The following is a 21,724-nucleotide window of genomic DNA, read 5'->3' as shown; positions in this document are numbered from 1 at the left end:
GTTCAGTGAAATATCAGCAACTCTATATCAATGATTTTTTTATTATTATTATTCAAATTAATCTCTTATATGAGAGCTGTGGGATTCTGGTTGTAATTTCTGCATTTTCTGCATTACTACTTTTCCAATATCAAGGTTATTCCCTGTATATTTTCTAGGAAAAAAATAATTTACTCTTTCTTACCATGTTTTTGTATTTCACATAAATTTTCAGTCTAGATTATTCTATTTGTATTGAGAAAAAATCAAATTTATTAGAAAGGGATATTTTACCAGGTATTTCTTATGAAATATCACACTGAAACAAAATCATCTGCTAATCTGCTATTGTCTACTAAGTTTCCTTCTGCTTATTTTCTTTCCTTGTTCATTTTCCATCTCTTACTGTTTCTTTGCATCTAAAAAAGTCTCATGTACTTTTCAATATCCACTCCCATGGATTTGGTTAGTCATATGAATCATAAAATAAAAAGGAAAGAGAAATAATTTGGGTTTTGGTTTCGGGGTTTTGTTTTTTTGTTTTTGTTTTTTTTTGTTTTTTTTTTTTTTTTTTTTTAATAAATCACTGATAGTCACTCTTAGGCCACTTCTGTAGACTGTTCAAATGTAGCAAAATTAGTGGAACGTTTTTCACTATATTTGTTCATTGCTTTTAGAGGAAAATTTTGTCCAATATTATCTTGGAGGTTGTAGTGCCCTCTAGTGCTACAGTTCTAATTTATGTTTTTTTCCCACTAGTTCTCAATATGTAGAAGGTATATAAAATGAAGTGTTACTCAGGGATCCAAACAGTGTCCAGGCATGACAGGGGTGCAGTAGTGACCCTGTGGCATATGGGGCACAGTTACTCAAATCCACATGAGTGCTTATGAATTTAAGAGGCACTTTCCCACATATTATTCTTGGATAAAGGAGGCCTTGGTACATTTACACAACAGTATGCAAAGTCTAGGAGGGAATAGACTCTGTGAGAGAGGTTGAGAAGTGTCTGACAAATCTGAGAAAATGATTCAGCATTTTTTTTTTTGCACCCCAGTATCTGGGAGGGAAAATATTGCAACATTCTCAGTACCACAAGCATTACTTTGAATTGTTGCATCTTGCTTTCATGCTGTTCACATGATGTCTGAAGGATGAGTTCATTTTAGAATTTTTTGTGTTAGCATCAGAAGCTGAGGGGAAGCAAAGATGGACTACTACAGTTTAGAACAATATGGGAAGGAAATGGACTCACTGTGAAAGAAAGATGAAAAAGCAGAAAAATAAAGCATCTTTTAAAGGAAGAGAATTAAAATTCTGCAATCTACTGCCTTAGGATAAACAGATACTACACAGTGAATGAAAAAGAAAGAAGGCCCATTTATTCACATTTTATGTTTATGCACTGAGTTATTGCAAGTCATTGTTGTTAACTTTTGTAAATTTTGTCAAACTGTTGTGTTAAACACTACATGTATGACTTTCTTTTTGACTTTATATCATCACCAGTTACCACAATGGCTTTTCATTGTGGTACTTCTAACATTTCTCATTTTAAACAACTTTGCTTGCAAAAGGAAAAAAAAATGCTTGCAAAAATCCTTTTGCAAAGGATTATTATTATCTTTATTATTATTATTATTATTGTTGTTATTATTATTATTATTGTTATTATATTTCTTAACTTTGATTTATATGAGGATATTCTTGATAGAATTTTCTTCCTTGAATTGTCTTCTCTGTTATAAATTTTCCTAAAATTATTCATAGTTACTCATTTGATTCTCTGAGTTCTCTTGTTTACTTGGACTTTCTTTTTGAATATGAACATCATTCTGGTGATTGGTATACACTTTAGATAATTAAACTATATTTCTCTCAGCCTGGAGGTTTCATAATTTTTTTTATTTGCCAGCACAAGTAGAAAAGTCTTTACTTCACATTTTTAGCAATGATATCTTTGATGAAGAACAATCAAAGCTTTGAAACTTCAATGCAGATTCTCGGGTTTGATGAATTAGTGGAGTTACTTTGTTTAGATAGGGAGCTTGAAATCAGAATTTATATCATTTAGGATTAGCTGAAGCTGACTTTTATCAAGGAACTGATGAGGAAATTTACCTAATATGTGATATGTTTTGTGTCCTTTGTGTATCTGTCATGCTGCACACAAAGTCTGCAGCATAACTTAGAGCTGGCTATCCAAATGTTATTAGTGAGGAAAAGAAGGAAAAGGGAAAGGAAAAGGGAAAGGGAAAGAAGGAAAAGGAAAAGGAAAAGGAAAAGGAAAAGGAAAAGGAAAAGGAAAAGGAAAAGGAAAAGGAAAAGGAAAAGGAAAAGGAAAAGGAAAAGGAAAAGGAAAAGGAAAAGGACACCCTAACCCATCCCCCCTATATTTACACTGATCTACTTTTTCCTGTTTTATCTAGAGAATAGAACATGGCCCTCTATAGAGGGGCCAGGTACACATCTGGGGCAAACAGCTTTAAATTTCAGTTCAGTAGTTTAGCAGCCATACAGAACCAATACAAAGTTCACTTTGGAAATAGCTTTCCATCTTGTTGGCAAATTTGTATTAAAGACCTCCTTTGAACTTATCACTTAGTAGAGGGTTGAGGAAAATGTCTCTTGTTTATGCGTATTTCTTTTTTAGGATTTATTTTCAGTTCTTCATTGTTCTTACTTTGTGGTATTTAATTTAATGCACTAGAGCTTCCCTGAGTACCATCTGATGGATTTCATTGCTGCTTTTGCAAGACAATGTGCCAGAAAAAAACATCTGGTTTTAAATGACAGTGAATTAAGCCAGCTCTCTGATCTGAGTCCTGTGAGACTAGAACATACAGCAGGCAAGCCCTATCCTTTTATGTATGTAGTGCAAAAGACATCTCTGTTTATTATTTGCTTTAGAAAAGCTATCAAAGTGTAAACAGAAAGTGTAATAAAATAATTTTTAAAAAAAGGCAACAAAATATCTAAATGTCACAAGAGCTCCTTATCACCAGTGGTGACAGGAGCCATTTGTGGTATTGCCAGGAAGTACTGCACCATGTACTTCAGCAACAGCTTCCATGAGGCAGCAATGATCATGGCACACTGTCATTTGGTTCACCCATGCTGCCTTTGCATGCTGCTAAAGTAGCAAAATGCTTGAGCCTCCAGTGTATACAGAACTTGGAAGATGCTATAAGGACAGGCAAATTTTACATTATAGTTTAAAATCAAGTCTTAGATCAGTTCATCCAATATAAAAAAGTTTCTATGAGCACAGATTTGCATCTCTGCATTTTTTGTCTCCACATATGGCTGCTTGCAAGTGCTCCACAAAGGGGGTTCAACACTGGTTTTGCTGTAAATGCTTCAGACAATTCTCAAGAAATCTTGAAAGAATCAGCACAGTGGGGTCATCTTATTCCAGCACCAAAGTTAAGGTCTTTTCTTCTTTTCTTCCCCATCTCTTCCTCTTCTGATGGAAAACTAGAAAGAGAATGGGTTGGATTTGTGATTTGGATTTGGAAATTCAGTTTTGGAGGCTACAAATATTACTTTGAGAAACATGGAAAAGAATATTACAAGTGAGCCAAAGTTCAGATTTTTGAAAAATATATTCTGGTAACTGTAGTAGAGAGACTTTCATGTGAAAATCCAGAATAATTGTTCTAAAATGGGCAGTAAAAATAAATAAATAAGATTATAAATACAACAGGCTATGCAAGAATTCACTACCAATGGAAAAGAGAAAAACGGACTTTTCAAAAGGTTGGTTTCTCCACAACTCTGATTTACATAGGCATTTGAGTCTATTATAATGTTTTGAAGAACTTTGTGGTCTTGCACAATTGAATAGGTACATTCCTCTGAGAGAGATCATGAAGCTTATAAGAAGACTTTACAATATCCATTGTCTTAAAAGAAATGTTTCATTGGTAAATGTGTGCTGTAGGAAACAAGAGGTTCCCCAACAGGCTGACACTTTGGCTTAGGTAAACATGTCCCAGGCATTCCCTTTGTGGTGGGTTGATCCTGGCTGGAAGCCAAGTACCCACCAAAGCCATTCCATCATTCCCCTCTGGGACTGGGACATGGGAGGAAACAAATGGCTCATGGCAACAACAAATGGCAACTGGACAAGGGAGGAAACAAAAGGCTCATGAGTTGAGGTAAGGACAGAGATCATTCATTGATTACTGTAATGGGCAAAAAGACCCAATTTGGGGAAATCAATTGAATTTATTACAAATGAAAATTAGAGCAGGATAATGAGAACTAAAAAAAAATCTTAAAAACTCAACTTCCACTCACTGTTCCCTCTTTCTCACGCTGTAGGTCCTCCCCCAGCAGTGCAGGAGACAGGCAATGGGGGCTGCAATCAGTTAATTACATTTTGTTTCTGCTTTTGTTCAGGGAGAGGAGATGTTCCCCTGCTCGTGCATGGGGACCCTCCCACAGCAGACAGCCCACCACGAACTTCTCTTACTTGATTCCTGCCCATGGGCTTCAGCTCTTCATGAATTGCTTCAGTGTGGGTCCCTTCCCATGGGGGGCAGTCCTCCAAGAGCAGGCTGCTCCGGTGTGGGTCTCCCAGTGTCCCAAGTCCTACCAGGAAACCTGCTCCAGTGTGGGCTCCTCTCCCTGTGGGTCTGCAGGGCCCTGTTTCAGTGTGGGTTTCCCATGGTCACAGCCCCCTCAGGCATCCAGCTGCTCTGGTGTGGGTGTGCTCCCCAGGCTGCAGGTGGGTCTCTGCCCCCATGGACCTCCACGGGCTGCAGGGGCACAGCTGCTGCACATGGTCTACACCAGGGGCTGCAAGGGAGTCCTGGCTTGGTGTCTGCAGCACGGCCTGCCCCTCCTTCTCCACTGACCTGGGTGTCTGCACAGCTGTTTCTCTTGCACATTTTCACTCCTCTCTTCTTGGAGCATAGTTAAACCTGAAAGACATTTTTTTGCCTTTCTTAAATATCTCGTCACAGAAGGCCTATTACCTTCTCTGAGGGGCTTGGCCTTGGCTAGCAGTGGGCCGGTCCTGGAGCCTTGGCTCTGTCAGGCATGGGGTAAGCTTCTGGAATTTTCTCACAGAAGCAACCCCTCTAGCCCCCCACACACCAAAACCTGGCCATGCAAACCCAATACAAACTTCAAATGTAAATTAAGACAGAGTTTGTTAAGATCAGTCACAAAATAATATTTTGGTTTTTAATTCTCCCACTACCTTTATATACATGAAGAGGTTGTCCATAGCAAAGAAATAGCATTTTTGGAAACAAACTTTTAGTCTGGGAATATGTATATAGTCCTGCTGAGCAGCACAGTTGTTTAGAACCTTCTTCCAGATTTATTTCTTCTACAGACTGGAAGCATAATGGACTTATATGATCATTCTAGTTTTTAAATTAGCGAGTCAAAACTCTGTGGGAGACAATGACTAGCTCTGCATTGAATGCTGTGGGTTTAGTGACATCCAGCAGTGTACTTATGGAGTTACTCCACTGAAGTCATTATGTTAATCCCACATGAGATAGATCTGCACATTTTGAAGTGCTATGTTTTATTATTCTATTTTCTGTTTTATTATTCTAGTTTTATGCAGACTATTTTTTGACAGGAAAACCCATCCAGCCCTCTTTAAGTACTTGCTCTATACTCTGCAGCAGAGAAAATGAGGATGAGCGGAAGTAACAATCAGGCATTTTTGCCAATACAGAGTGGCTAAAATACTAAGATCAGTATCCTTTCTCTGAATTCTTGCTGACTAGGATACAGAGAAACCAATTTGTCCAAAATCCTGAGTATTCAAGCCATATTTATAATGCTTTAATAGCACGGTACAGATTCATTCCTCAACTCCACAAAGAAACTTTTTCACCTACCCAGACTAATGGACCAGTAAGTATTGTTGATGGTTGTTCTACATTCTCCATGCAAAGCAACTGAAACATATTAGTTAATATGAAAAATAAAGATTAAAACCACAGACAATAAATCATTTCCCTGACCCTTTTGCAAATCTGTAACTGCTTTCTTCATGCTGCTTTAAAAAGAAATCTGAGGCCAGAAGCTTTTCCAATCAGTGTTCAAGCTTTTCCCACATTTGTTCAATTTTTGACTTTGACTATTGGGCATTTTTCTAGGCTTAAGTCTTGTAAAAATGTGGTAATTTATTGACAGAGTGAGTTAATGAAATACCTAATTTGGAGTCAGAAGCGTGGATTTTCATAGGACTATATTCATATGAGCACAAAACCACAACCATACACAAGTGATCTCTCTGATGACTGCTATCAATACTTGAATATCAGGTTCTCAGTATAAACCATGCAAGACTTTGTTTGCTCCACCCCTGTTTCCTAAGTTCTGAGAAAGGTTGAAGGCAGGATGGGACTGGCTGTGTGTATGAGAAATCCTGCAATACACACCCAGATTTGCAGGGCAATTCAAGACAGACACTTCCCTTGGGTATAGTGTTTCTGCATTTCTTCAAACAATTCACATCACCCCAGAGGGTAGAGTAGCCCTCTGAGAGGAACAAAGGAACATTATTTTCTGGTGAAATTAAATGTAAAAGTAGTCTGAGATTCTGAAGACAAAAACTGCTACAGCATAATTTGAGGATAATGTAAGTCTATATGCTTTTGCCTCTGTAGCCTTGTGGGAAGCATATATATATCATATTTCAATGTGGAAAAAAAAGCCCCATTTCAAAAATAAGTAGTTGTTTCCTAACTTTGTCTGGGCACAGAACTTACCAAATCAAACAAAATTTTCAGTTCAGATATTTCTACCATCTGTCTGTGTTAAGCTGAAAAACACAATATTAATTTAGCTTTCTCTATCATTCAGACTGTGTAAATAAAACAATATTTTGACTATGTGTTTTATTTTTGCAATGCTACATAACAGTACTTAGTGGGGCTGTAAGTCAATCACAATGCAACAGGAAGTCAGCAATGGAAGCCTCAGAGAGGCAAGAAAATTGTTCTGTGCTGAATTGCTCTGTTCCCTGCTAACATAGAGGCAAATATAGAAAAGAAGAAAAGCAAAGTTGAAAATGATATTATGTAGAGGGTCTAAGTAATCCTCCTTGGCCTTGGTAAGACGCAAATTTCACTTAAAATTTGCTTTTATTATTTTTTAATTATCCTAACAGATAGAGGACTGTAGTTGTTGTTGCATGTTAATTGGTCTAAAATCAAAGCAGGAGATCTCAGTAAGTGACTTTTGACATGTTCTTATAGAAGAAGGATGAGAACTAGTGGGGGGTTAAATTTGCTGCCTGTCTAAACTTTGCTATGAATATTTCTACCTCCTCCCCTCCATCAGTGTGGGGAGTTGGGGAATGAAGGTTTCAGTCAGTTCATAACCATTATCTCTGCCAGTTTTTCCTCTTTATATTTCCCCTACTCCCTCATAGTTCCCTCTCATTCTTCAGTAACTTCTCTGGTGTGGGTTCCCCCACAGGATGCAGTCCTTCGGGAACACTCCTCCAGCATGAGTTCCCAAATGGCTCCCAGTGGGCTCACAGTCTTGCCAGGATGCTCCCTGCTCCAGCATGGTCTGTCCACATGCTGCAACTTCTTTGAGCTTACATGCACCTTCTCCTCCTGGCATGTGGATCTCCATGGTCTGAGGATGGATGCCTGCTCCACCATGGACCTTCATGGGCTACAGAAAGTCAGCCTCCATAACCACGATCTCCACAGGTCTGATCTGGCAGCTGAAGCACCGCCTTTCCCTCTTTTGGGGTCTGCAGGGTTGCTTCTCTTACATTTTCTCATTCCTCTTTCCCAGAACCTGTTGTGCAGCAGGTTTTACCCCTTCTTAAACGTGTTACTACAGAATTAGTACCAATGTAAACATATAAAAACACAATCACACCTACAAAAACCAGTCCTTTGTAAGGCAAGCTGTATATGATAGATTCCTTTTGTCTGTTTAGCAAACTGAAGTGGATCTTTTAAACTCAAAACTTCTTCTCACAAATGGATATTTTTCAATTTGATATTGTCCAGAATTTACTAAATAAAATTTCCTTCTACAATTGCAGTCTGAAAAGATGAATTTTATCCAACACTTGGCTCTTTCAACCCAGCAAAAAATCACAGTACTATTTGTGTGTCTTCACATTTAAAATCTTTATTCTAGTAACATCCTATTCCTTTTTATTGCCACTAATATTTATACTGAATTAAGTATTTATCCTAAAATAAACCGGGTCAAAGAATCTCATAGAAAGTCTCTTATTTTCTAATATAGAATCATTGAGTGATTGAAAAAATATTACTTTCACTAAAAATAGATTTTTAGAACTCTTGTAAGAGACAATTTTGAACAGTTTAGCTGGTTTTTTTATTTTCTGAAAGTCATTTATGCATACTAAAGATAGCCTTACTGATCTCTCATTATACTCTAAGTCTACAGAATTGAAAAAAAAAAAGGATGATACAAAGAGAAGGAAAAAAATTGGTGGTTAAATACATTAGTTTACACAACTGTTATGCTCTCGTGAAACCCAGCAAGCTAGGAGAGGTCTTCAAAAGTCACCATTAACTACCATTTGTGGGTTTGTATCCCCACAAGAGAGTATTCAGGGATTAGGTGATAAATCACCTGTTATCGGATTTGGAAGTGCAGGGCAAGAGCAAGGAAGAAGGTGTCTGAAGCCCCAGGGGTGAATTTCTACTCAACAGATATTCTGTTCAGGAAGGAAGATGTATGTTCTGAATCTATATTCATTTCATGGAGAAACAAGCCTAAGGACAGGGCTTGTCAAGAGAATATGCTCCATCCCCTGAGGAGGTGTGTGAAAAATCTCAAGACTTGGCTTAATTTGACAACCTTCTAAACTGAAGAGAACACAGAAAAAACATAGAGCCAAGCAACATATTACTAGATATAAGAGCATGTAGTGACTCTTGTCCTATACTATTGTTAAACACAAAATGTCCTTTGCAATTTTTTTTTTTAATTAGGATTCCTTTTGTGACATTTACATTGGCATTTACCTAATGATAAGTGATTAAGGGGGCCACTGGCAAAATTCACTCTTTCACATTCTTTAGGCACCAGAAAACCTCAACTGGAGAATGAACACAAAACAAGCAAACTAGAGAAGTTAACAGTATTTTTTCTATAAATTCCTAGGCAAGTGTATATTTACATTTGGGTGCAGGGATACAGAGACATGATGGGGGAAATACTGCTCAATCTTTTTTGTTTACTTATTTGTTTGAGGAGTTTTTTGGGGTTTTTTTGTGGGTTTTGGAGTAGGGGTGCATTGGCTGGTTGTTGGTTGGTTTGGTTAGGTTTGATTCAGTTTGTTTGCTTGGGGTTTTTTTTATAATTGAAGTACAATTGCTGAACAAAAGCAAAAGATGGAACCAACACCTCCTCATTTTATCAGAAACAGTAAAATTCAAGTTACCTTAGCACCATTTACAGTGAGGGTCTAATAAGAATGGAATTTAATCATTCAAGAACACAGGCAGACACCAGGAAATAGAAAATGCATAAAACACAAAAGATGTGGAAAAAAGTGGCTTCTGTCTATGCCTTGATTTCTATTCCTCTAAGAACTCACAGAACTTCAGTTACTATAGCCTGATAGGAAGCTCTGCTGTCTTTTTGTTTCTACTCTTAACTGGCAGCAAAATCTCTCATATAGAAATCTGCTCCTTCCTCAAAGAAATTCACTGATGTCTAAACAGTAGATTCTGGGGGAAAAAGAAAAAAAAAAGAGCTTCCCTCCTGTAATTTTACTGTCTTTAGAGATTTTGCTCCATCTTTGCTTCAAAAGTGAAGTTGGGGAACTACTCCTCTCTTGTATTGAGTTAGAAGAGCTTGAACTACAATTTCTTTCATTTCCAGTCATTTTCACAGGTTATTTCAGAAATTGCTTACAGCAGAATTCAATATTGTTACACAAGTTTAATTGAAATATTCATGTAATAATAAATTAAGATTTTTTATGAAGCTTATTTTTCAATGAAATTAAATTTTTGTTTTAAAATTAGTAAAGAAAACTCTTTTTGTATAATGCAAAATATCAGTATGAAGCATAATAAAATGCTAAACTGGCTACATCGTAATAAACATTGATTGAGCCAAGCATACAGAAGGATTCCTAAAAAATCTGCTAACTATGTTAATATTTGTATTTTGCTTCTGATGTTTGAGCTTTAGAGTTTTAAAAATGTGTCTACCATATGTCATTTTTCAAAAGAATTTAGAAAGAATCTGAAAGCAGAAGCTCCCACGCTATAACATCTCTCCTGATGGTAATATGCTAATAGAAAACACTAAAAGAATCCTGTTGAGGACAATGACATAACATGTTGAATACTTTTTTTTTTACCCTTTTTAAACTATCCTAAATCAGTAACAATACTTGGTACAAAACTGTAGGGCCTTGTTTCACAGTAATATATGACACAGGGGAGGTTGTGCTGGAAATTACAGTGTGGTGTCCTGCTGAGAAACCGAAGTAGTGAAACCGTCTTGAAAGACTCATAACAAAGACTGATGATCTGAGATGGAGTTTTATGCTATTAAAGCAAGCTGAATAAATGCTGGTGCCTGTTTTAGCAAGAACAGGATAGTCTGATCCAAGATATCTTTGCAAGTGCCATGTTAATAAAATTATTCTAAATATCTTACATAGAAAATAATATCTGATAAAAAGCATGGCTAAAAGTTGCCTTTTAGGTCATTTTCATCCTGTAGTAAGATGTTCATAAAGCTCTGAGATTTAATTATCTGGATATTACTATACAATGGGTCTTTGGAAGTTCATCCATCCCTTCTGCCAGATCACATCAACTGTGACAGTATTTTCTGCAATCTGTGTAGACCCATGAAAAAGACCACCCACTTAACCCATGCAGGTCAAGGAACAAGCGTCTGACAAAACTACTGCTAATGACTCATCAAATTTAACTGATTTACCTAAACCCAAGTTTTAATATTCCACCTGTATTACCACATTCCTTAATTAATGTAAATTAAGGAACTGTTTGATGAAAAAATGTTCTTAACTATTCGTTTATTCACCTTTCATATTATTGTATTCATGAATGCAACTGCCTGAAGGATAGAAATATAAATAAAATGTGACTTCAAGGAAGACCACAAAATGAAATTTTTCTGTCTCTTTCCAGTTTGCCTTTTAGGTTGTATGGTTGCTAGTGGTAGGGGAAGGAATTGGCATCCAGGGAAGAGAGCACAGGAAAGACATAAAGCCAAGCAACACATTACTAGATATAAGAGCATGTAGGAACTGTTGGGGACTTTGCTTATCCTGAATGATGACTATATCAGAGCATCCCGCTAACTCACAGGCACTTCTGCTGCACTGTAGAGGGTATTTGGGAGGAAAAAATTATTTCATAAAAGATTAGTCACAGCTATAATTCAGAAGTATATGGGTTATATGTTTTCAATTACTGGAGGGCTTAGTTATCAAATCATTCTTCTTGGCTTTGCTGCGAAATGTTTTATGATCCTTCTTTGTTTCCAGCTGATAAGCCAGCAGCTTCTTGTGGCTGCAGGAAAGATTCCAATGACTACTTCATCAGTATTAAACCATTTGTCATGGAGAGTTAATGGATTCAATTTTTGTTGCTGTCTGTGTGTAAATTTAATATACTGTTTAAGAAATGCAGTAAAAACAAAAGTATTTATGCAAAATAATAGCAAATAATTTTTAAAAATAGAGATGTGTTAGGAAAAAAATAGCTGCAATGGTATCAATTGTATCTAGTAATTCACTAAAGATATTTCAAATATGAATGTAGGAATAATTTTCATTTATCTGTTTCCCTTTAGAAAATATTATTTGTATTCCTGTTTCTTCATTTTCATTAAACAAGTAGGATTCCAGAACAATTAATATGAAGACAATTTTTGGGGTTTTTTTACCAAGCTTACTATAAATTTTTTTAAGAAATATCATCATGTGTGCAAATATTTTATTTTAAAATGGTCCTCTATAGAGAGTACTCTAAACCAATGTTTCAGAGCACGGTTTCAGTTAATCACAGGTGCATACTTGTAAAGGATGTATTAAGGACCTGTGATAAACTGAGGCTTGATTCTAAGGAATCAAGAAGAATTTTTCTTTATTCTAGATACATCACTCAATCACATCAGAATAAAAAGCAAAGTCTCATAAATATAGTATTTCTATTTACAAAAGTAGGAGTCTTTAAAATGTCTCAGAATCAAGATCTAATGGTTGCATTTCCTCATATAAGAGAATAATACATGTCTAATGAAAAATGGAAAGTAGTCACTAAAACAAATAAAATTAAACTACAGTTAAAGGTTTAGATGATTGAAGAGAGTGTAGTGAAACAAATAATACCATGGAGCTGATAAAGTAAAAGTATCTTCTGCATAGGACAGCTAGGAAAATGATTACTTCTTTTTTGGATGGCAAGAAATATTCATTGCCTCACTTGAGTCCTACAGCAAACTTATGGAGTATAATGAATAGATATTATAGATACCTATTCCTATATAAAAAATAAAAAAATTACTTCATTTCCAAAAGGCTTCATGGTATTTGTGCAGTACAGAATGTATAATTAATGAAGAACATGCTGACGTGTTTAGCAAGATTTGCAGAAACATCTCTGCAATATCTTAAGAACTTGACAAATATCATCAAATAAAAACATCCCAATTGACCTGAAATTTGAGCATTATTACCACATCCTTCTCCACATGTTCAGAAGAAATACAACTACAGATATTAAAAATAAAAAAAAAAATTAAAATTTAAAATCTAAAAATTAAAAATTAAAAAAGTGCACCTTTCATTCAGCAAGACTGCATTTTCAATTCTACAGTTGTAATTAATAATGGGGCTAAAATACTCAGAGCCATGTTGGATTTTTATCATGAGAAAGGAGGGTTTTTACTATCTTTTCTTTTCCACTCCCAAAGCTACATTGACAACACCCAAAACCATCTCGAGCAGATTTTAGAATTTCAGTAAAGCCCTTAACAATTTTACTGAAAATTAATACTGAAATGATACCATTATACCTGCCCCCAACTATATGCATAGTATACATAGTGCTTAAATTATGTGCAATGCAGATAGTGACTGGGGACACAGGAAACACTGAAACACTTTTTCTTGAGATTGTTTCTCTACAGAGTCCTAGGGCTTCTTTTTTCCTTGCCTCCAAGCCAAATAAATCTATATGAAGATTTACAGAAGCACCAAATTAAGTGATTCTATAAATAGATTTAGGGTAGCAAGGAATATAACCTGTCAGAATCTGTGTCCCCAGATCTGCAGCATGTAGACAATGAGCTACCCTAATGAGGCATGCAAGTCTTGTTGGACACATCCCAGAAATGAGCGGTGAGTTTTTAATTGGATTTCTACACCCATCTCAGAACACCCTCATGGAGGCAGAAATACCTCATTACCAGTCACAGGCATTCTGCTAGGGATATATTAATCCTTTCTTCATGTTGATGTTATTTTATAGAATCAGCCATTAACCTCCTTGGATCTTACTCTGTGTCTGGTCTGTGCTCTGCTACATCACTCCATGATTGCAGGACAGAGACCCTCCCCACAGCCACGGATGGCTGTTGCTGAAATTAGTGAAAGGCCAGATATTGAATCTTGCCCAGATTTGTAGAGCTGTTAGCTTTCCTTCTCCATTTTTTTTGTCTCCTGTTAAGCAGCAACATGAAGTACATCATTAAATATTTCCTTTCCTGCTTGTGGTTTGGCCATAAGAGCATGTGAACAGATGTGTCACCTCTGTCCTGGTCTGGATGGTGAGTTCTTAGTATGCTCTACAGGTGGGGGGACCTGTTTAACAGGGGGTGGCATTCTGAAGAAATATACACAGTTGTGGAAGGTTTGCTTAGAGTAGTTTCAATCACATTCATGTGGGAAAATTTGAGGTTCAGATATTAAAAGTCAGCATAATAAGCCATGATTCTAAATTACAGTATTATAAAAAGTGTGTATAATATCCTGCAAACAGCAGAGAAAACAGTGCCATGTAGTATATAAGCATAGAGTGTGTATCAAAGATTTTGTGCCATGTAACCCCTGATGGGGGATCTCCATTAAAACATTCATGTATGAATCCAAAGGGCACATTTCAAAGATTTATTTAAGCAGTACAAATGCATTAACAAGCTAAATCAGCCTAATACCATAATGTAATAAGCAGTTTGACCCCTTCCAAGTCTGATTATTTTCACAAAGTAGGTTTCCATCTTCTGTCTGTTGGCAGAGCATCAGCATCTAAACAAAACCTGGCACAGAGTGATGTCTGTTTCATATTTTTAAACATTTCACTACAGCAAACGCAGAAGCTCTCAACTGGATCAAATTATGATTGGTACTGTTGAGAGCCAGTTAGACATTGACCAAATTCTTTCCCTAAACAAGGCAAGAAATGAGAAAGTTCTAGAAACTGCAGTTATTTTACAGAACTCTCTTCTGGCTACTGAACAGCTATGAGAGGACTGGTTCAACATTTTGGATGCATACTTTATCTCACAGAAAAGGGATATAAGCCAAGTGCTGGAAATTCATCAAATCCTATGCCAAGAGATGAACATTGAAGAAAAGAAAAGATGGCTAGGATTTGGATAATGGTCAATTAACTTTTTCCACAGCATTTAGAACATAATGGGAAAATGTATTGAACCTGTCCTAATTGGTAACTTCTGTATGATGCATGCAACATGTATTTCAGCCATAGTTCTGATATTCTTCTAGAGAGTCAAAATATTAAACTCTTTTAACACAAACAAGTGGTTGTAATGCAATTTAGCAGAAGCAGAAATGTTTCAATAGGATGTGAGTGTTGCAGTGCTTTATGCATTCTCCCTCACTGCTAAAAGGAAGTATTTGAAAATCAGAAAGTGTGACTGACAGTAAAAAATAGGCTGGTATTGACCACTGTATTGGGTTTTAAAATCTGACAGAAATTCAAAAGGCAAATAATTTGTGAAGAGTGTAAGGAAGTGATTATTGGTAAATTTGCTTATACATGAGTTGCATGCTAAAACCTGTTTTACCTGACAATATCTTAAGAATGATGATTGCATTGCTGACCCTTGTTTCTTGCTCATGGCTCTAATTTTCAATTTTTTAGCTTAGAACTGCTTCTAACATGTTTCAAAATAATCATAAATATTTACACAGATTATTATGAGCAACCAAACACTCTGTGAGCTTGAGACTGTGAGAAGTTTCATATACAGATTGTGATTCCACAAACCCTTTTCACAGACGCAATGAAGCGTCCAAGCCATCAAGAAGCAGATAAAAAAGATTTTTGTGAGTATATTATATAATAAAAATTGAGTTTTCTGTTCATTAACAGTTTTCAAGCCAATTCTGATTAAAATCTTTCATTTTGTCCTGTACAGATCCCTGGAATAAATGGCCTAAAGTGATTTCAATTGAGTATTGATTGTTTACTTCAGCCAATAAGTATTAAATATTTAATATCTCTGATAAATCATTGAAACATCATGTGCAGATATATATACACCAAATAGCTTGTAGCAATGCAACCATTTCTCATGGCAATTCATTGCCAGCATTTCACTAATCATTTCAAAAAAGCAACTACACTTTTTTGTCTGATTGTAAAAAAATGAATGTGCTGGTTTGATGGTGTTTTTCCTTTAACGCTGTAATAGTCCAATCCTTTCAGTTAAAAAATAATAGAAAACTGTAAAGCAGATCTGGTTCTAATCTTATTTTTTATGGTAAAAAAAAAAAATCTGTCTGAAGATACAACCCAAACTGAAAATGATAAAAATCCGTCTGTTCCAGCTATGAGGAAAAACAGTCTAAGAGACCAAAGTAAAATCTTATGCTCTTTTTTAACATGCAGCCAAAATCCAGTTGTTCACTCAGGTCGCAGAACACTGCATGTTCACACTGCTCAGTGAGGTGTCAAGCTGAAAGACTAAGTTAAGAGCCCGAAAGCAAGATAGTGGTATCAGCTCAGTGCTGGTACAGCTGCACGGGGCTGGCAACACTCTCTCCAGCCCTCCAATTATCTCATTCAAAGCTCTATCTGGCCCTGGTGTGACAATATGTTAAACTGTCTGCATGGCTTCTAGTGACAGATCAAAAAGAGTGTGGCTAAATGATGTAGAGTGCCAGTCCAGATTGCTTCTATTGTGCTGTTTTCAGGTATCTTCAAGCACCCTGATGAATTAAGTTTTTATCAGCAACTTTATGTCAAATGAAGCCTGGTCTGTTCTTCGGCATGGAACATAAAAAACCCATAAAAGTTGTCATAAATTTGAAATCAAGTATTCTGGCTAATTTGACAAAATAAAAGAGTTTGCCCAAGCCAATTTAGAGCAAATTGGTTCTTCATTTCTTTCTGTAGCACACAGGTCTGATGACCTGTTCAGCATGGGATACAGTTACAGAGAAAATAACAGCAAATCAAAATGAACGAGAACTGCACTCTTCCTCCCTTCCTTCCTTCCTTGGAGTCCAGTGCATGGCTTGCAACTGCCCTCTATTGCTGTTAAACAGATCAGGAAAGAGAAACCATGATTGCATTACCCTGAGCAATGACCAACATGATTGATAAGAGAATAATAAACAAAAATCTTTATACCAGTTTATAAATTGCCAATATTCAGGTCTTTTCCACACTACTTAGTTTCTAATGTTTTATATTGCCTACCTTGAAAACAAGTAAATATTTTAAAATCCCATGTTTCATTACATTGGGGTTTTTTTGCATTTACTTTTACATGTTCAATCAACAATTAATAGTGAGCAAATGATTAAGTATGCACAGTCTTTTCATGAATGATACATAAGAACTAAATTTGTCAGAAAAAAATTTCCTAAAAATATTTTTTTCATCTCTAAGCAAAAAAACAACAGATATAATAAAAATTAGACTGCATTTTTGCTTTTTATTTTGTTTATTAGAAATATAGGTAAAGAGTTGTAGAGGTTTTGGGCAAGTATCCCCTAACATCCTGAGGATTTAATTTCTTGTGTGGAGTTAGTAGGCTGGTAAGGAGAGATAAGTAGATGTAGTCAGACCACAGCAGTTGCAACTCTTAAAGTGGTGCTTTGCCCTTTTAACTAGCCCCAAAATGAAAATCTAAATAATTAAAGAAGGATTGGAAGTTTCTCGTTTATTGTCTCTCAATGATTTCCATACTACCCCTGCTCAGCTCTCAGTTTAAATGTAAAAAAGCTGTGGTATTTCCCTCTAACTGCTCCATTCCCAAACTCATCCTAGACTCTGAAAGTGAAGCTGGCTTTTCTCTGGCTTGCACATCTCCTACAAAGGCCCTGCAATCTGACTATGAGGAATTTGGTTGATGAGGTGCCAGCTGGAACCAAGCCTGGTTCACTCCCTGAGAGATGCATTGGTTCTGCAGAGCAACAAAAGGCAAAAGCAACAGCAATTTTCTCTAGCAAAGAGTCTGAACACATCAACAGATAAAGAATCGTGTGTCTCAGAAGACCTTTGTTACCTTCATGACTCTGCTGCTTGAGGTTGCTTAGTCACCTTGGACAAATAACTCCACTTGTCCTTGCTGTCTTTACTACATCCATAAAAAGAAATAGTCTGTCAAGTAGATGATCGAAAGTAGAGCAAAGATTGCACAATAAGTACTTGATGTAAAGGCAGTCAGGAAAAGGATAAAAATATGCAACCTGCTCTTCTCTGAAATTAGAAAACATGAATATAAATATTTAAGAATAGAATAAATCTGAATATATTTCTTTTAAATAACATGCTAATTCCCCCTGGGAGAAAAGGAACACTTAAATAGCTAATCATGCTGACATGAAACCAATTAACATGGAGGTGTTGAAGACAGGTAGCATATAAAATCATTCACAACTATCTACCATTTTAAAAAACATTATGATAGCACCTGCTAGAGCAAGCCACAATCGCTGAAATTTTATATTCCACAGAAAGTTATTTGACAATGCCATTAATACTGTAAAATTTCCTAATTGGAACTGATTTAAAATCAGACAAAAGATTAAAATGAGAAGAAAAAACCCCAAACAACAAAATAAAATTTAAAAAAAAGATAAGAAAAGAAAAAAAAAAGGAAGAAAAATGAAAAAAAAAGTTAATTGAAAACCAAGGAAGACAAATGCCTGTTGATATGCTAGCACACTGGGAAATAATCTTTATACACTTGTTGCCCACACTATGTTAATTCATAAAGAAGATCCTGCCTTACCAAGAAAGAATAGACAAAAAAAATTGCAGTGTCTTTGTACTTAGATGTCTTATACCTTTCTTCATCATGTGATTAAGGGAAATTACATATAAACTCTCTGCTAAAATCTTTTAGCTAACAAATTTCTAATATTCTTAATAACTTGAGATATTTTTATGTTGTCCACTGCAGTTCCAATAAGACACCAAGATAGGAAGAGAGGAAATAAAAGTAGCCATGACTGTCCTTTACACTGTTGATATATTTGCCAAAGACATTCATGAACATTGTATCCAACACTGTGTGTCTGACAAACACTTGCCAGATAAAAGAAGACACGATGAGACCAAAAACTGTAAGTCCAGCACCTGGAATTTTTCTAATGTTACTTTGATACAGAAAGAAAAATTTTGTTTGCAGCGGACATTTTACAAAGTTGCAGGTTTCTTGAACAGAGAATGCTAAAGCCCCAGCTGAGAGAATCTGTTGAAGGACAGAACACACATTTATTTAAGGACCTACCTTCCAAGTGCAGGATAACCTATTTTTTGAGGCTTCATTTATGGGTTCAGGAGGGAAGCATTCAAATATGGTCCTTTATTAAAAATCTGATTCTAGGACATTTCAAAACAAATGAAATAATAGGGGAAAATCTGCCCTTCACTACTCCAGCATATCATTTGGCTCATACAAAGGAAGAGTCTTCCTCATTTTAGTTCTATGCCATTTCATCAAAGATGACAAAATAGAGAGCAGGTACCATGAAGTCTGAAAGAGGAAACTTGTATTTTGGGATATAATAGCCTGAGGATTTTCCCTGGCTGATCCAACTTAATGATTGACATTACTTCATTACTCACCAGTGAATTTAATTTGCAAAGGGCAGAAACATTCTGCTGTCTGGAAAAGATTGAATAAGAATTAAAATGTTAATGAAAAGCAAGAGGTTTGGTTTCTTCCAGTTTTGGGGTTTTCTGTTAATTTGTTTTTTATGTAGAAGATCCAAACAACTTTAATAATGTCCTTTTGTTTTACAGCACTTTAATCCCGTTCTCAGCTCCTGGCTGATTGAATTACTTTTGCTTTCACCATTCTACTGAGCTTCTGTAAGTTTCTAATACTTCTGTCAGGGATTACACTTAAACCTTACTTGCCAAGTTGTTAAGCCATTGAAGGCCTTATTGTTAAAAGAAAAAAAAGAGAGGGATGTGCATGAAAAAATTATCAACTTCCTTTAAAAGAAACTATTTGATATAGTTGCATAGTGCATAAAACCAAATCCTCTATTTCTGTCTGTGAAGAATTTCCTCTCATGTGTGCAAAACTTTAAAAACAGATACTTTTTGCTAGTAATTATTCAACTCCTTTCCTATCCTAATCTTACTCTTTCACTTCTTACCAGCTTCTCAGAAGTGATTTTTTTCAGAGGGGCTATAAAATTATAATCCATTATTTTAATCACTTACAAAGAGATCATAAAGATAAATGTTTATTCATATTCCCCATTCATGTCTTGACAAAAATAAAGAAAGCTAAGAATTCTTTAGATGACCCTCTGCAACACAGAGGTTGCAAAGTCATTATATAATAATAAATAGCCTATATCACTACAACAGCAACAGACATATTGTTGCAAAGGTCATTTTACATCATTCTAACTCTTCTGCGCCTGTCAAGATCTCAGTACCTTTCTTGTTTGACTAGGGTGGTGAAATGTGAAAGGAAGTGTCTGTGCTGTTCAAAATTGAACTAAACACATCTTTACTCCAAGGAGACAAGTGTTTAAGTGCCTGGGTGAATGCCAGTGCATTGAAAAGGTCAGCATTTCTAAGAACACAAATGTCTCTAACAAAAGTTTGGGCTTCGCTTGTGAGTGAAAAAAAGCAGAAAATATTCATTATTTCTTTGAAAGCATATCAACTCTGAAAAAGAAATTACTGAAGATCAGCAGTCTGAGCTAGAAGAAGTATGTCTAACAAGCCTATATGGCAAAGAACAGCTCCTTGTAGGTCTAAATTCAGATTTAAAAACAATGCAGTTTCATTTGAAGAAAATACATTCTACTTAAAACAACTTTCCTTTGCAGGATGCACATATCGTACTCATCCAGATAACTCATTTACCCACACCTGACTGATTCCAGACATGAGGGAGGTACATAAATGCTCATTTCTACATTTCCTTGGTTAGTTCAGGCAGAACAATCGTAGATCACTTTGTACCTACTGGTGTAGGAACAGTCTTAGAAGAAAGTTCTCAAGTTCCTTGATGTCCATGAAGCTTTATAAAATAGTTGGAAAATTGCTCTGGAGTGGTTACACTCTCCAGTTAAGTCTTTTTTTTCTATGGTATTGCTGTGACATACCAAGGAAAAGGAACATCTTCCCTATGGGAGTGAAGAAAGATGCGGTAGAATGTGAATTTACTTCTCAGCCCAAGAACATGAGCAGAAACCAGGAACTGCTCTAGGCTTTTCACAGGACTCTATTCTGAAAATGAAAATAAGCATATGCATAAATGGTTGTAAAAATGAGACATAAGGAAAATAATATATTAAAAGCATAGCTGAAGATTTACAATAAAGCTGGGATGAATTTTAAAAAGTAATTATACTGTACTTGCTAAGCCTGAATTCTCAAGGTGACTAATACCAGCTACTTGCTATTAGCATAGCAGTTTAAATAACATAAACTGGAGTACATTTTCTGCTGTCTTTTTTAGCATAAGCAATACAGTTTACAAAAAAAAAATTATAATAAGAAATTATTGCTCTTATTTCAAAGCTAAACACCACAAAAATACATATTTTAAATTAAGTAGATTCCTTATAATGACTTGCAGCCTTTTATCATTATTTCCAGTAAGTCAGAGGCTCAGAAAGCAAGTACACTCTGGGGGCACTCAGGCACAAACATGGCATTTGTTCTTTAGCTAAATACAATCTCTGGCTGCCTCCTTCTTACCTTGGAGATATAAATCCTCCTGAGGCCTCAGTCAGATGCAGCAATGTTCCAATAACTCAATCCAGTGGGATGCCTGTTCTGATTATCCCAATTCATCTTCAGCGCAAGCTGCTGATACATGCACATAATAACAAACCAGTAGGGAGTATTGAAGAAAATCTAGCTTTTTTATAATTAGACATTTGCTATAAAGAACTGCAGAGTTATATAATCATCCTAGCAGACACAAACAAAACTTTACTTTGTTTGCTTCATGCTGAAGCATGAATAATTTGTCATCCGTTAAATCTACTGTTTTAAACAGATTTATTGCTTTGCACTGTTGACTATATTTGAAGATATCAATAATCTAAGCTTATAGAATTCAAACTATGATAAGGTCTGAGCATATTCAGGCCTGATTTTCTAGATGGGTGTGATTGGTCTGAGGATCAAATTTGCTGATGTTATTTATTGTTAGATGAAGAAAACTATAATAGCAGAAGCCATTTATATGATATAAATATCCAAATGAATATGCAATGGCTTCCAGGAAAACTTTTTGTAAAAGCTGGGTCCCTAACCAGTAT

General features: G+C 35.8%; 1 long non-coding RNA gene across 1 annotated transcript; it reads right to left on the bottom strand.

The window, feature by feature from the left end:
- Positions 1 to 1,631: 1,631 nt before the first annotated feature.
- LOC113460390 (uncharacterized) lies at positions 1,632 to 21,285 on the bottom strand. The gene is made up of 3 exons (XR_003382233.2): positions 21,156 to 21,285; positions 4,842 to 4,907; positions 1,632 to 3,456 (listed from the first exon to the last, which is right to left on the bottom strand). It is a non-coding gene; the product is annotated as an uncharacterized LOC113460390 (long non-coding RNA).
- Between the last annotated feature and the right edge of the window lie 439 nt (positions 21,286 to 21,724).

This window comes from Zonotrichia albicollis, chromosome 4 (assembly GCF_047830755.1).
Source record: "Zonotrichia albicollis isolate bZonAlb1 chromosome 4, bZonAlb1.hap1, whole genome shotgun sequence".
Classification (NCBI taxonomy): domain Eukaryota; kingdom Metazoa; phylum Chordata; class Aves; order Passeriformes; family Passerellidae; genus Zonotrichia; species Zonotrichia albicollis.
Note: the sequence above shows the minus strand (reverse complement) of the source record. Positions and strands in the feature narration are given on the sequence as shown.